A 13,343-nucleotide genomic window follows, 5' to 3' on the forward strand; every position below is an offset into this window, starting at 1 on the left:
AAGAGTAAAGTTGGCATGGTTGTATTTTTTAGCAAGTTTGAAAACATGGTTATCATGATGAGAAACCTGGCCATGCATATTGTTACCGCAAAAAAGGGACAAAGATAAGAAACCTAAGAAAAAAACATGTCTTTGTTGTGCATATATGGAGATATAGGGATCAGGAGGTATTAGGATAGCCCATATGTTATTTAGCCCAACCCACGTAGAGCGATGCATGTGGCCCGTGAGGAGCTGAATATGAAGCGGCAGGGGGCGGAGCCAGCAAAGACTTCCTTTCTTTCTCGGTTCCTTGGCTGGGTGATAGAGGCATTTCGTCAGCCGCCGACCGGTGTGATTTTGCACCAACTGGCGCAAAGATCTGCTAAAGCCATGTTGTCGATGAAGATAGTTGCATTTTGCGAAGACCTATTCGATATTTGTAGTATAATGCTATACTGAAAATATGGTTATCATGCTAATGATTCCAAGTTAGCAACAAAAATAAATCCATGGTTTAGTTGATTTTGTTACGGGCAAGCACATATGACAACAAATTTAATCTCTCTTAGTTAGGGAAAACGAGGACCTGTTGCACCAAATGACGCAGAGGCACCCTAAATCCCTGTGCACAAGGAAACAATTATCCATGGTTCAATCACCTTTAGTAAGAAACATGGTCGATTGTTATCTACAATGAGATGCATATATACACATTTTAATTTGATAGCATAAAATATTTGCTACCATCTTCACAAAGAACCATTTAAAATCATGTACGCATTGAAAATATGTGCGCTTCCGGTGACTATGTTTGAGCAAAAAATATATAGGCTTTTGTTTAAAAATATATGTGTGTATAAAATCATGAATTCTTTGGCCATACACATAGTAGAATACAAATAAGCCAGGGGACTACATATCAACTCCCTTGCTCTTAAAACAAAACAATAAAACTTATCATCTCCTCTCTTCAGAGCATTCTCCTCCTCTCCTTCTCAGGTGCCCTGTGTGGCTTCCAACGAATCCTGCACCACCACCGCCAAAGCCAACGCAAGTGTTATTTAGATAGCAGAAAAACAATGTGCAATACAATTATATAGACATCTCTAGCAAAATATTGATTGCACATGTAGATGGAGACTAAAACGAAGAAGGCATTAAGAATCAAGACGGAGAAGATTGTGTCATAGTATCAGCCAGGAGTCTCAAATGAAGTACCAGTCATGACATAGTTAAGTTTTAGTTCAAATATCATGTAAAAACTTTTCAGCTTAACTTAAATAAAAACATACTAAGACTCGACCATGTGACTTCCACGTAGAAGGTTCTCATATAGATGGACCAACGAGAAAAATTACGACAGGTTAGACCAAAAAAAGGAAACATTTCCTGTCAAAGGCTCCACCTTGTGACTTCCACTTAGAAGGTTCTCATATAGATGGATCGACGAGACAAATTATGACATGTTAGACCAAAAAACAGGAAACATTTTCCTGTAAAAGGTAATTCAAAATTAAAGAGAGGAAAATCACAGTCTCTCGTTTTGCCAAAATTACTATGTCGACCTGATTGTTTTTTAGAGGCCCAAATTTGCTTGATTCTAAATAGATGACACGGTAAACTGACTATAAAAGTCGTCAGTTCATACCACAACCCGGTGACTAACAATGAACATCTCTCTATATGAAATATGATTTCGGAGTGAAACATACCATTATTTGCTATCGGACCAACCAAATGTGGTTTCAACTCCACATGAGAAAAACAATGTAGGAACTGAACATACATCCAAGCATACAAAACAAAAATTCAAGCAAGAATTAGACAGGGCATCTAAGGCCACTATAGCATTCACTCACCCTGGTATGTAGCATCGGTGGAGAGAAATGTGTCAATGCCACGATAACATCCACATGTCCACCTTCATGCCTCCCTGACTCCTCCTGCCAACCACGCGCCTCTGCCATGGCGTGTCCCCACATTCCCAGCCACGCCTTCTCAAGTACTCCCAAGAAGATAACGGCAATAACAGACTGTGCCAACATTATAAACCTAATATTAGTAATTATTGGACATACGTTTAGCTTGCACATGAACTATGTAAAATGCAAAATTACTAATGCCAGCTTAATAAAATGACTCGGCGGTGTCGTACATGGCAAACCAAAGATCATGCTTGGTACTATCTCAGGTAGCAACAAATAAGCTAAAAGAAGGAAAACTTATAAAGGTGTTGAATCACATATAATTCATGTTGCCCTTGATAATGGATCAATCTACTCTTCCTAAATTAAACAATAGTGAAATTCCAGTAGCCTAAAGGCATGATTTGCACATATAGGAATAAGATCATATGATCAAGAACAGTAGCCATGTTTAATATAACAAACCTAGAACATGCACTTCATATGTTAACCATTGTAGCTTCATCTAATAAAATTAGAACAATAACAAATCTTATGATCAAGAATGGTAGCCCTGTTCGATGGAAGGCAATCTATTCAGGTGAAGAAGACATGGAGAAATAGCAACATGGATGCTACCCGGCACGAGGCACTACTTTTTGATATAGCAGCACTGATTATAACGAACATGATTTATCAAGTGAACAAAAGCTATTTTCCCCTAAAAAATAACTCTCACATTATTTTTAAGAGAAAAGCCTAAGAGTTATAAATTGAAAAAGTAGAACCATCGAAATTATTGATTTATAAACTGTCGGATGCATCCAGTCGAGTACTTTAAGAGAAAGGCAAATAGCAAGAAACCAAAGCATACCCCTGCCTTCCAAACAAGAGATGATCAGTAACTTCAGTGGTAGCAGATCATTGTTTGAACAATATGACAAAAACACTTACATGTGCCTAATCATCAAGCACATACATGATTAAAATATATAGTTGGATCATCAGGTTTACTAAAAACTGGTTAGTACATCACACCATTACTAATGTATAAATGAAAAAGACACGCAGGTTTTGTTTGGGGGTTTGAGATAGAATCAAGATTAAGTAGTACAGAGAAAAAAATAGACTTTAGCGTAATATTACATAGGAGAAACATGAGACATTTATCATATGAACTGAAACATATTGCGAGCATTTTATTTTCCTTTAGACGTCGATTCTCCATACTTCATCTCTCCAAACAAAAGTCCAAATTTAAGCCTGATATACCATAAATTCATCATATGACAGTGCAACTTATAAATCATATGACTCATGTGATAGGGCAGCATTCATACACCCAAAAAACGAAATTAACATATGTGTGCTAAGAGCTATACTGTTTGTCGATCTCTTTAAAACATTTTCAACAATGGGGCTCACTCCCGTTATATATCCCTCAACAAGTAAAAACAAGCAAATTAGGCGTCGAGACATCATACCTTCAGGAGCTGGGCAATGGAAACTTAACAGTGAAAGTACTCCATACGCGACCTTGTCGTCCGAAACTCATATAATACTTCTGTCAAACTGTCAATCATTTCTCTGTAATGTTCCACATTCAATGTCTTGTCACTAACAAGTAAATAAACATTCATCAGACTACTTCAATCAGATTAGGGAATCAACTAATAACTATCGACTATCGACTAATAAATTCACTCCCTCAAGCCAAAGAAGAAACATAAAAGAAACAGGCGAGCCTCCTTGACAATCGTGGCAGCAACCACCAAACCCTTATAGGATCGATCAGATTGTTTATTTCCCTCGGGTTTCAACCCAAACCAGGGTGCTTTTATTTGAATGCTGAAATATAGTCAACCAGTGGGGAAAATATGCTAGCTAATCCAGACGTACATTTCTATTGGCATGAGACTCTAATCAATCTTTTTATGCAGCAGCTATATTAAACATTCTCTGAAACTTATGAAGCAACTATATTAAACATTCTCTGAAACCGATACAACTATCTAGAAATATTTTTTATGCAACTACTATATTTTCCATTCTCTAGCCCGAACCACTTCATAGCAATTCCTTCATGATGCCTCTAACTATCATGTGTATACCAATTGGTTCTTTCTATACCCAACATTGTGCGGCTAGCCATATCCTTGATGCACACTTGACTAAACCGAACACCTTAAACCTAAGATTATGAGTCATCATTATTATGTCATGCATGCATATCTAAACTGAATTGACAAGTTATCCCATCGTCTACTAACCAAGCAACACCACAACGGCTTAATCTCCCAAGGGCAAAAATATGCAGTCCAGAGCATGCAAATGAACAATATGGCAGTAACCCTATACAATCTGCTATTTCACCGGCGTAATGATCACCCTCCTACTGCAAGCCTTTATCTACAGCTCAAAATTCCCTGGCAGCACTAAGAACAAACCAGTTTCTAGCAGCAGCAAGATGAAACAAAAGATAAGGATGTTTTCTGATTGCATAGGCATTTCATTGAACAGCTTGCAAGCAAGCAAGGGAAAAGTCACCCCACCTTTCAAGGCAAGAAACTGTAGGAATGGGAATGCAAACCCAACAATAAACTCATTGTTGAATTGTGGAAGAGTACCAATGGAAAATACCTTTTTCGCCATCATAGGAATCTCAGATGCATAAGCCTATTATAGTTTGCCAATGACTTTTGTACCAACGCCTTTTCCATCCACTGACCTCTCATCCTAATACCTCCTATATACCTGCATTCAATTAAATAAAAGAGCAATGGCATCTGATGGTTACACAGGGAACTAAAAAACAAAGTAAACAAGGATAGATCCATACAAAATAATGATGAAAGAACTCATCTATGGTGTCTTTCAAGGAAACTTTGGAATGATTTGTAACAAGCTGTATTGTGTCCTCTTTCTTCCAGCCATTGCAAGAACATGAATAGCAAGCCAGAAAGGAACCATAAAAGGAAGGAATCGAGGGCATAAATCAAACCCAAATTAGACCACCCAGCAGAGAAATCCACCATTGTTTTCACCACAAAATCAGACCAGGCAACGCCTTTTCCATCCACTGGCCTCTCGTCCTAATACATCAGATATACGTGCATTCAATTAAATAAAAGAGCAAAAGCATCTGATGGTTACACATGGAACTAAAAAACAAAGTAAACAAAGATAGATCCATACAAAATAATGATGAAAGAACTCATCTATGGTGTCTTTCAAGGAAATTTTGAAATGATTTGTAACAAGCTATATTGTGTCCCCTTTCTTCCAGCCATTGGAACGACATGAATAGCAAGCCGGAAAGGAACCAGAAAAGGAAGGAATTGAGGGCATAAATCAACCCCAAATTAGACCACCCAGCAAAGAAATCCACCATTCTTTTCACCACAAAATCAGACAAGGCAAGAGGGGAAATCGACAGGAGAATAAACCATAAGAACACCGGCTTCTTCCCTCGTTGTTTTCCTCTTCCTCAGCGTGGACCACCTTGCTGGATCCATGGCACTATCCGGGTCGGGGCTGGAGCTGAAGGCCATTGAGGCAAACCTGAAACACCAGCAGCTCATTGCTACTGCAGCTCCGATCTGGTGCATGACCGCTGCCTTCCACTCCTCGCAGTGCCCCTAACCGCTGACCCTGCCCGCATCCGTTACTCCACCAACCCATGTTGGTTCCGCCCGCATGCACCCACACCCTCCATGGCCATCCACCGCCGCCCCAATCCGGCTGCTGCCATGGGGCCTAAGCAATCAGAGGTCTACGACCTAGCTGATCCAACCCCACCAATGGCTTCTTGGACAATGCCAGATACTGATGCCTCCGTCAGTCAAATCCCTAGGAATTTTCCTGCAGACAGTAACACACAAAAACAAATCTCAGAACACCGCACCACTCAGTAGAAATCCTAAAACTGCACTGGACAATGCCAGCAAAAAAGTCACACCCCACCGACCATCATTACAACATACTGTAAATTTTGCATTTTCAGTGTTATGATCTTTCATAAATACATCTTCTATAGTGCAGTTTTCCAGAAATAGACCAAGTTAATCATTATGTTCTACGAAAAAACCTAATTCGCTACTGCCGAGTATCCAAGCTCGAACTATAAACATAATCCCCGAATACAAATAGTAATCTGATGAAACCAAAACACTGCATTCACCAAATATGGAGATCTAAATATCGGGAGGGAGGCGGATAGTACCTGTAAAAGTCATGGAACTCGAGCTTCCTCGAGTAGATCATGGCTAAACGCATACAACACAGACGCAACAAGTAGGGCAGGAGGACGAGGGAGAGCAGGGATTCGGAGCATACCTTGCCGGGGACGAGATTCCTGGCAGCAAAAGTGGAGCTGACTCGCGGCGGTGACGGAGGTGACTCGAGGCGGCGGCCAGGGAGACTCCACGCGGTGGCTAGCAAATCCAGGTGACAGCGGCGGCGAGGTCATCGGGTGCCCTCGATCCAATCCGCTGCCCTGCTCTTATCTGAGCTCCATTGCGGCGTATCCCCGACGTGTCGACGGTGTCCCTGACGACGCATCGATGGCGTGACGTTTGAGAGGAGGGAGCGGTGAGGAGACAAGGCAGAGGGGGTGCGGGCTCGAGGGTGTCGACGTGGGAGAGGAGGGAGCACAGAGGAGATAAGGCGGAGGGGGTGAGGGAGTCTTGGATTAGGGGTCCTCGGACAGCCAGACTATATATTTTGGACAGACTGTTGGACTATGAAGATACAAGATTGAAGATTTCGTCCCGTGTCCGGGTGGGACTCTCCTTTGCATGGAAGGCAAAGCTTGGTGATTCGGATATGTAGATCTCCTTCTCTGTAACCGACTTTGTGTAACCCTAGCCCCCTCCAGTGTCTATATAAACCGGAGGGTTTAGTCCGTAGGACAAGAACAATCATAATCATAGGCTAGCTTCTAGGGTTTAGCCTCTATGATCTCGTGGTAGATCAACTCTTGTAATACTCATATCATCAAGATCAATCAAGCAGGAAGTAGGGTATTACCTCCATCGAGAGGGCCCGAACCTGGGTAAACATCGTGTCCCCCGCCTCCTGTTACCATTAGCCTTAGACGCACAGTTCGGGACCCCCTACCCAAGATCCACCGGTTTTGACACCGACATTGGTGCTTTCATTGAGAGTTCCACTGTGTTGTCACGGTAAGGTTTGATGGCTCGCCTCGTTGTCAAGGACAACATCACCTCTGGGGGAGCCCTGGACCTAGGCCAAACTCCCGGACTAGGCGGCTTCGTCATGACCGCCCGATCAGTCGTCGTGCCGACGATGACTTCTCAGGTCATCAAAAACAGCCTCCACGTCAACTCGAAACTTGCCGAACAGATGGATCCGATGAAGCTCTCTTCCCTGAATGAGCTCTTGGATCGCATCGCCGCTCTGGGTGTCGCTACGGACTATGATCGGATTGGGGTTAAACCCGACCAAATGGAGATTAACTCTCCGCCGGCCACCCATCAGATTGCAGTAGCGGAAGAGCAACGCATTGATTCTCCCTCTATTTTGAGGACGAACTATGTCCGGATCCCCGAGCTCTCCAAGCTGGATACCCCTCTACGGGAGGACATGTCCCAGGCTCCGAACTTAGAATCAGACAGCGGGCGAGGAAAATTGGGCAACATCCTGGAGCCCGAGCTGCCAAGCTCAGAAGCTCCTCTGCCCCTGGGTTTGAGATCGGGTCGGGGTTTGGACTTAAACCTACCCACCCACCCAGATACAAGCAATATTTCCCACATCAGATAAGAGCCCCAAGAGACAGTACATCACTTATGGGCCAGATTCCTCCTTGTAATGAGCAAGGTTAAGGACTGTCGCGAGGAAGACGCAATCTCATTCTTTTGCAAAAATTGCATGGACAAGGGAATCCTCAACGCCATAAGTCGTAGTGACATAGTACACTTTTCCAACTTGGCAGCCATAGTACAGAAGTACTGTGCGATGGAAAGCGCTTGGAAAACCCAAACAAAATTCTGGGATCCTCCGGCACTCACTAAACCCCCCGTCCGAGCTAAAAGGGTACACTCTCGCAAATCACCCAATACAATTAGAAAGAAACCAAGGCCCGCCTCAGGGCGTGGAACCGTATTGGAAGGATGGCTCAATGGGCCATGCAAAATTCACAATACACCGGATGCCATACCAACACACAACCTTAGAGCATGTTGGATACTATGGCAGGTGGCCAAGAGCGGCGACGATCTCCTCGTCAACCATACCATAGAGCAACATCCCGCCTAAAATAACAATACGGTACTGACAGTCTTCGAGACTTTCGCCTCAAACAATAGGCTCAAGCGAGCACTCCGCAGCCTCGCCGAAGTCTGCCACATTGCAGCAATAAATCCATGAAATGACACGGCTATAACTTTCAATGCCAGTGACGAACCTCAATCCCGAACAGCTCGGGCACCAGCCGCTTTGGTCCTTAGTCCAATCGTGGACGGCTTCCGGCTTACTAAAGTGCTCATGGACGGCGGCGGCGGATTAAACCTCATCTACGAGGAGACCCTCAACAAGATGAAAATAGACAAGAGCCGTATTGAGCGAAGCAGCACGACCTTCAGGGGAATCATCCCTAGTCAGGAGGCACGATGTGCGGGAAAAATCACACTATATGTGGTATTCGGCACGCCGGAGAATTATAGGTCCGAAGAAATCACATTCCAAGTGGCCCCGTTCAATAGCGGATACCACACCTTTTTAGGGCGGGACGCATTCACGAGCTTTCAAGTTATACCCCATTACGGGTACATGAAGTTCAAAATGCCCGGGCCCAATGGAATCATCACTCTAGCTAGTGATCCGGACGTAGCACTCCGCGCTGAAAATAAAACCGCCGCACTGGCCCTTGAGGCATTATCTGAAGCCCTCGCGGCTGAAGAACTAACCACGCTGCACTCCACAGTGGACAGGGACGACGTGATACTCGACAAACGACCCAAGTCCACCTCTTTCAAACCAGCGAACGAAATAGTCAAATTCCAGGTCCACCCAACGGACCCTACAAAAACAGCATCCATTGGGGCACAACTGAACCCCACAACAGAGGCCGCACTACAAGAGTTCTTGCGTGAGAATTGGGACATCTTTGCCTGGCATCCTTCTGACATACCAGGCATCCCACGCAGGCTGGCCGAGCATAGCCTAAACATACTGAAGGGATACAAGCCGTTCAAGCAGACTCTTCGGCGCTTCTCAGAACCTAAGCGACAAGCCATGGGAGAAGATCTAGCCAAGTTACTCGAAGCCGAATTCATCAGAGAAATAAAACATCTGGATTGGCTAGCAAACCTGGTGATGGTACCAAAGAAGGACAAATCCTGGCGCCTATGTGTCGATTTCAAGGACCTCAATAAGGCTTGCCACAAGGATCCCTTCCCCCTCCCTCGCATTGATCAAATCATCAACTCTACCGCAGGACACGACTCATTGTGTTTCCTCGATGCATACTCCGGATACCATCAAATCAAGATGGCGGAGTCTGACCAAGCCGCAATGACATTCATCACACCATACGGCCCCTTCTGTTTCAATACTATGCCTTTTGGGCTCAAAAATGCCGGCGCAACCTATCAATGCATGACATGCCTAGAGAAGCAGATCGGCAAAACAGTGGAGGCATACGTAGACGACGTGGTCATCAAAACCAGACACGTCGAATCTTTAATAGATGACTTGAGGCTTACGTTCGATAATCTCCAAACATACGACATCAAGCTCAACCCGAAAAAATGTGTTTTCGACGTACCTGCCGGAAAGCTGCTAGGCTTCATCGTTTCCAATAGAGGAATTGAAGCAAATCCGGCAAAAATTCGAGCTCTGTCACAGTTGGCTACCCCAACAGACCTCAAGCAAATCCAGAAATTAATTGGATGTGTGGCTGCCGTAAGCCGCTTTATCTCCCGATTGGGAGAAAAGGCACTACCTATTTATCGCCTTCTTCGATGCACCGAACACTTCGAGTGGACGGATGCGGCCACGGCCGGACTGGAAGAAATAAAGGCCCTCTTGGCTAGCAATCCAATACTGGCCGCGCCAAATACTGGCGAACCCATGCTGTTATATATAGCCGCAACACACCAGGTTGTAAGTGCAGTGCTTGTCGTCGAACGAGAAACGAACAGACATAAGTTCCTGCTTCAAAAGCCGGTATACTACGTATCCACTATCCTCACTCCATGCAAGTCCCGGTACCCACATTATCAAAAGATAGCATACGCGGTCTTCATGGCATCCCGAAAGCTACGACACTACTTTCAAGAGTGTTCAATCATGATGGCCTCCGAAGTACCACTCAATGACATAATAAATAACCGTGATGCCACGGGCCGGATTGCTAAATGGGCTATCAAGCTCCTTCCGTTCGACATAACATACAAACCACGGCGAGCCATTAAGTCGCAAGTACTGGCCTACTTTGTCGCCGAATGGACAGAGGCCGAACTCCCTAAAGAGTACGGCGCATACTCCAATTGGATCATGCACTTCAACTGCTCTAAGATGCTGGCTAGATTGGGAGCGGGCGTTGTCCTGACATCCCCCACCGGAGACACGGTCCAATACGTACTCCAAATATTATATACAGACTCCAACAACGCAGCCGAATATGAGGCTCTGTTGCATGGGCTTCGGATGGCAGTCTCCATGGACATTCAACGTCTGGAAGTGCATGGGGATTCAAACCTTGCAATATCTCAAATAAACGGATACTTTGACGCCAAAGACCCAAAAATGGCGGCCTACCGAAATGCCGTCCTCAAAATGTCAGCTCGGTTCGAGGGGCTCGAATTCCACCATGTGGTCCGAGAAAACAATCAAGCGGTGGATATACTCGCCCGCATCAGTGCTAAGCGCGACCCCGTCCCACCTAATATCTTCTTGGAAAGGCTGTTAAAGCCATCCGTGGTATGGGAAGGGGAGACCGGCAATACCAGTCCGGATCCGAATACAACCCCAGATCCCGAACAATCTGACGTAATCGGAGGCTCCGCCACTGAAATTACACCTTCGACCCACGTGATCATGGCCGTCATTACCCTGTGGATAGGACCCTTCTTAGCCTACCTAAATAGGCAAGAACTCCCTGAGGACCAAAATGAAGCACGTTGCACTGTGTGGCGCTCTAAAGCCTACAAAGTCCACGAGGGAGAGCTTTATAAGAAAAGCACCACCGGAGTGCTCCAAAGATGCATCTCCGAGGAGGAAGGGCGGCAACTCTTGGCCGAAATCCACGCCAGACTCGGCGGCCACCATGTCGCAGCTCAGGCTCTTGTAAGCAAGGCCTTCCGTACAGGTTTTTACTGGCTGATAGCCCGAGCAGACGCACAGGATCTCGTCCAACATTGCGTCGGTTGCCAGCTTTTTGCCAAGCAGAGCCATATGCCCCCTACCGCCCTCCAAACAATCCCCATAACATGACCCTTCGCGGTCTGGGGGCTCGATATGGTCGGACCCCTTAAAGGAGGAAGCCATAAGAAAAAATATTTATTGGTCATGGTGGACAAGTTCACCAAATGGATAGAGGCCAAACCAGTTAAAACAGCCGAATCCGGACCAGTGGTAGACTTCATATCAGGGGTCGTGCACCGTTACGGTGTCCCCCACAGCATCATCACCGACAATGGCTCAAACTTCACAGCCGATGAGGTGAAAACTTGGTGCGACAAAATGGGCATTAAGCTCGACTATGCCTCTATCTATCACCCCCAAACAAACGGTCAAGTCGAACGAGCAAATGGTCTTATTATGAGCGGCATCAAACCCATACTAGTGCGATCCTTAAAGGAAACAGATACGCACTGGGTAGAGGAGCTTGACTCCGTACTATGGGGGCTGCGGACCACGCCAAATCGCACCACCGGATACACACCATTTTTATGGTGTATGGCGCAGAGGCAGTACTACCCTGCGATATAATTCATGACTCACCTCGAGTGCGCATGTACGAAGAGAGAGAAGCCGAGCTAGATCGGCAGGACAACTTAGATTCCCTGGAGGAGGAGCGTGACATCGCAAAAGCCCGTTCCGCATTCTATCAGCAGCAGGCTCGAAGGTATCAAAGCAGAGAAGTACGGGCCAAAATTTATAACGTTGGTGAACTTGTTTTACGCCTACCAGAGAAGAAAAAGGACAAGCTCAAGCCCAAGTGGGAGGGTCCCTTCATCATTGATAAAGTTCCCACCGGAGGAGCGTACCGTCTGCGTGATGCATCAGATAACCAACTTGAGCCGAACCAATGGAACGCGGCCAGACTACGAAGATTCTACGCCTAGTGCCAAACTTTGTGTTCGTCTCCCTACCTCCGCCTTTTTTTAATTATGTCCTCCTTTTCTTTCTTCTTTCCTTTATATATATATATATATATATATATATATAGCCTTAAAAGCTTTACGTGTGCTTTGATCACTCCGGCCGCACTATGCGTGCTCAATATACCTGGGGGCTTCTTCTGCAGAAGCTTAATATAATTATCTTCGGGGCTTTATGCCCACCACATATGTGTCACTTCTCCATATGTGCCTTTTTTCGCCATTATATGCATCGATATGACTTAAGATTTGGCCAAGCTGGGTTGCCTGGCTCTTGTGTTTATGCCCTACGTTCCCGTTAATTCGGCTAGGGCATAAGGGGAGCACCTCTGCGATTGTTACTGTCGGGTCAGCCGGATGTGTACCTCAGGCTGGGTGAAGCCGAAAGCTAGCATTCTTAAGGGAATATTCGGTCGGTGAACAAAAGATGTTTTTTACCTATTACAATATAAATCCCTAGATGTTTTATATCCTGCGTCTCTGTTTGCAGTTCGGACATGCACATTAATGCATGCGTACCCAGGGAAAGGAAGCCTTAACGGAACTATTCTCTCTAGAAGATGTTTCTTACTATCCATGTAATATAACATAACTAGTTGGGTACTTGTTTGTTCAAGCACTTATGACCCCTACGCCTGGTTTCCATGCATACCCCGATTTACATAACTAAGCGGGTATTCGGATACACTTCGGACTGTCGGGTCCGGAGGCTGAAGCGAAAAGGTCCGCCAAGACAAATGATTTACAATCCGGCTAGGGACAACATACGTCCATTGAAGTACATAGTCACTTGGACTGACTAAATTCTTTTTCTATACCATCCAACAGGCTGTCTAGCCTACAATCCTATTGGGAATACTTTGCGGCTAATCCTACTTGGTCATATACCAGACTAACGGGAATTTCCTTCCCATCTGACCCTACAGGACCGACCAGGGCCATTTGATTCGGATCCACCTTGGTGTACCGTGTCTTTACCATGGCCCAGGCTTCCCTCGCACCTTGTCGGCAGGCAGATACCTTCCATAATCGGAAGCGCCACCGCGCTCCCTTGAGCAGCTCTTAAAGCTCTCCCATGCTTCTTGGCTAGGAGGCGGACGGCCACAAGGCC

The 13,343-nt window shown here is 45.3% G+C and overlaps 1 long non-coding RNA gene across 3 annotated transcripts; it reads right to left on the bottom strand.

The window, feature by feature from the left end:
- Nucleotides 1-792: 792 nt before the first annotated feature.
- LOC123046168 (uncharacterized) lies at nt 793-6,544 on the bottom strand. 3 transcript variants are annotated; one of them, XR_006421991.1, is made up of 6 exons: nt 6,222-6,544; nt 5,082-5,747; nt 4,527-4,978; nt 3,371-3,503; nt 1,842-2,015; nt 793-1,007 (listed from the first exon to the last, which is right to left on the bottom strand). It is a non-coding gene; the product is annotated as an uncharacterized lncRNA (long non-coding RNA). The 3 variants fall into 3 exon arrangements; XR_006421992.1 differs by having other exon boundaries at nt 5,333-5,747; nt 6,222-6,543; XR_006421990.1 differs by having other exon boundaries at nt 4,527-5,747; nt 6,222-6,543.
- Nucleotides 6,545-13,343: the final 6,799 nt, after the last annotated feature.

The sequence above is a fragment of the Triticum aestivum genome, chromosome 2B (genome assembly GCF_018294505.1).
Source record: "Triticum aestivum cultivar Chinese Spring chromosome 2B, IWGSC CS RefSeq v2.1, whole genome shotgun sequence".
NCBI classification, from domain to species: Eukaryota; Viridiplantae; Streptophyta; class Magnoliopsida; order Poales; family Poaceae; genus Triticum; species Triticum aestivum.